Source organism: Salmo salar, chromosome ssa03 (assembly GCF_905237065.1).
Source record: "Salmo salar chromosome ssa03, Ssal_v3.1, whole genome shotgun sequence".
NCBI classification, from domain to species: Eukaryota; Metazoa; Chordata; class Actinopteri; order Salmoniformes; family Salmonidae; genus Salmo; species Salmo salar.
In genome coordinates this window covers 100,950,683-100,954,404 of record NC_059444.1, presented here as the reverse complement: position 1 = coordinate 100,954,404, position 3,722 = coordinate 100,950,683, and the positions used below count along the sequence as shown (strand labels likewise).

Sequence of the window (3,722 nt, the reverse complement as noted above, 5' to 3'; positions counted from 1 at the left end):
AATTAAACTGGTCATTAACACTCTGTGGTGTAAAAACCCACCAAGCACCAGAAATAAACTGGTCATTAACTCTCTGTGGTGTAAAAACCCACCAAGGACCAGAACTACTGCGGCTCATTAACACTCTGTGGTGTAAAAACCCTCAAGGACCAGAACTAAACTGCTCATTAACACTCTGTGGTGTAAAAACCTCCCAAGCACCAGAACTACTGCGGCTCATTAACACTCTGTGGTGTAAAAATCTCCCAAGCACCAGAACTAAACTGCTCATTAACACTCTGTGGTGTAAAACCCACCAAGGACCAGAACTACTGCGGCTCATTAACACTCTGTGGTGTAAAACCCTCAAGGACCAGAACTACTGCGGCTCATTAACACTCTGTGGTGTAAAAACCCTCAAGGACCAGAACTAAACTGCTCATTAACACTCTGTGGTGTAAAACCCCCAAGCACCAGAATTAAACTGGTCATTAACACTCTGTGGTGTAAAAACCCCCAAGCATCAGAACTACTGCGGCTCATTAACACTCTGTGGTGTAAAAACCCCCAAGCATCAGAACTAAACTGCTGATTAACACTCTGTGGTGTAAAAACCCACCAAGCACCAGAATTAAACTGGTCATTAACACTCTGTGGTGTAAAAAACCCCAAGCACAGAACTAAACTGCTCATTAACACTCTGTGGTGTAAAAACCCACCAAGCACCAGAATTAAACTGGTCATTAACACTCTGTGGTGTAAAAAACCCCAAGCATCAGGAACTACTGCTGCTCATTAACACTCTGTGGTGTAAAAACCCCAAGCACCAGAACTAAACTGCTGATTAACACTCTGTGGTGTAAAAAACCCACCAAGCACCAGAACTAAACTGGTCATTAACACTCTGTGGTGTAAAACCCACCCCAAGCACCAGAACTAAACTGGTACATTAACACTCTGTGGTGTAAAATCCCCAAGCACCAATGTGTTACCTTCAGGTGCCCGGGATGCATGGCAGCCCTCTCAGCCATAGACAGGAAGTGAGGTAACGCTGCTCTTTCCAACAGGATGTAGACAGACACTTTCCTTTTAAAGCACGCCTCCAGAAGGTCTCTGAAGATATCTACATCCGTAAACTGGTCCATCACCACCGCAATCACCTACACACACACACACACACACCACACACACACACACACACACACACACACACACACACACACACACACACACACACACACACACACACACACACACACACACACAGGTCAAGACACATGTTAGAATGCATGATAGGGCGGTAGGTACCGGTTGGAGCTTTGGGCCAGTAACTAGCAGGTAGTCTACCGGTTAGATCTTTGGGCCAGTAACCAGCAGGTAGTCTACTGGTTAGATCTTTGGGCCAGTAACTAGCAGGTAGTCTACCGGTTAGATCTTTGGGCCAGTAACCAGCAGGTAGCCTAGCGGTTAAAGCTATGGGCCCTCCTCTGTAGCTGGTTATAATGTAGGGGGTCACGACCTAGTGAAAGTTCCCTCCTCTGTAGCTGGTTATAATGTAGGGGGGTCACGACCTAGTGAAAGTTCCCTCCTCTGTAGCTGGTTATAATGTGTGGGGGGGTAACGACCTAGTGAAAGTTCCTCCTCTGTAGCTGGTTATAATGTATAGTTGGTTGAACCCACAGTGTCTATTGATTTGCAGTCAGCAGCATAACAATGAGGTCATCTGGTATCTTTAATCTGTGTGTACTTTGTCTTGTACCGCACCAGTATATGCTGGAATATACTGTTCTGTACTATGACCCTGGAGAATGGGAACAGCCTATACACAGCAGACAGACAGACAGACAGACAGACAGACAGACAGACAGACAGACAGACAGACAGACAGACAGACAGACAGACAGACAGACAGACAGACAGACAGACAGACAGACAGAGAGTATTCATGTTTCATACGATATATAACCGTCATAATAATTATATAAAAAAAAAAAAACTCGCTTTACCTTCTGCGCCTGCGCGATGGTTTTCCTAACCATCTCTTTGATGTGCGCTAACCGTCCAGTGGCGGCTGCGCGTACACAGTGACGCGAGTCACTCCTCTGTAGGACGCGCAGTCCGGCCATCCGAGGTCCAGCCGCGGGAGCGAGCAGTCAGAAAGCTCCGGCCAGTATTGAAGAGACACCGGGAGTTCATCACTGTCTGAGTCAACGACCCGACTGAGTTCTGATTCCGGGTCGCATACTTCCTCTACTGACCGGGTCAAACGGTCCACCTCTTGGTCCGAAAGGAAACACCGGAGATTGTTCGCGTGGAGGAATTTATTAAAAGCATCGCTTCCATCCCGGAGGAGAATCTCGAGCGCTAAACGTTGTTCCTCGGAATAAAAAAAATCCGGTTTAGATTCATTCGTCCGGAGATTCACGTTATTCTCATCCAAACATTGGATTTGTGATAACGCCATGGTTTGAGACCCACCGAACAGTAACCGGAAAAATAAATAAATGTTTTTAAAAAACGGAGCACTAGTTAAATAAACAACATTATTCTACAATAATCAGAAATATCTTCCCAACTCTCTCTGGAATGAAAAGTTACCGGGTAGGCTTGGAACTATTCCCGGTAAAGTCAGACAGATTCAACGGGACTACAACTGACCGGTTCCGCCATTACCATTATTATTATTATTAATCCCCGCGTTACCGGTCCGTTTTGTCCACGCACTTTTTTCACCCCCGTCTCTCTCTCTCTCTCTCCCGGGAGCACACTACTCACAACACAACCCGTTACCAGCTTCACCGGAAAGGTGTGACAAGAACTCACACGCCCGCTCTATCACGTGATCCAGAATTTCCCTTTTTTTACTCTCATTACCCACATAACTGCCCCGCGGGACAAAAGACGGGATCAGTGTTTATCCTGTGTTGTCTCTTTAACCCGCAGGGCAATTATGTCGATAATGAGTTGATATGAATGACAGTTAATCAAAAATGACAGATGGATTTAGTGTCAAGTCACAACTGTACAAATACTTGTTAACCCAGCCCATGGGAATAAATGTCAACTATGCAGTTTGAAATGTCATCTTAAAAACACACAGTCTGGAAGATTTACAGTCCATCACAATGAATTAAAACAATATTCCTTGGTTTAGATCGGGGTCTGGGGCTGGGGTCTGGGGAGGTCTGGGGGATCTGGGGGCTGGGGGTCTGGGGACCTGGGGGGTCTGGGGACCTGGGGGTCTGGGGGCTGGGGTCTGGGGACCTGGGGGTCTGGGGACCTGGGGGATCTGGGGGCCTGGGGTCTGGGGGACCTGGGGATCTGGGGGGCCTGGGGATCTGGGGGTCTGGGGATCTGGGGTCTGGGGGCTAGGGTTAATTCTGAGTGGTTACAGGGTTAATCCCACGTGGTTACAGGGTTAATTCCGCGTGGTTACAGGGTTAATTCTGCGTGGTTACAGGGTTAATTCCGCGTGGTTACAGCGTTAATCCCACGTGGTTACAGGGTTAATTCTGCGTGGTTACAGGGTTAATTCCACGTGGTTACAGCGTTAATCCCACGTGGTTACAGGGTTAATTCCCCATGGTTACAGGGTTAATTCCACGTGGTTACAGGGTTAATTCCCCATGGTTACAGGGTTAATTCCGTGTGGTTACAGGAGTTAATCCCACGTGGTTACAGGGTTAATCCCACGTGGTTACAGGGTTAATTCCGCGTGGTTACAGGGTTAATTCCCCATGGTT

General features: G+C 47.3%; 1 pseudogene; it reads right to left on the bottom strand.

Annotated features, from left to right (window-relative positions):
* LOC106602036 (protein FAM83G-like) overlaps nt 1-2,701 on the bottom strand; it is an 11,568-nt pseudogene extending 8,867 nt beyond the window's left edge.
* Between the last annotated feature and the right edge of the window lie 1,021 nt (nt 2,702-3,722).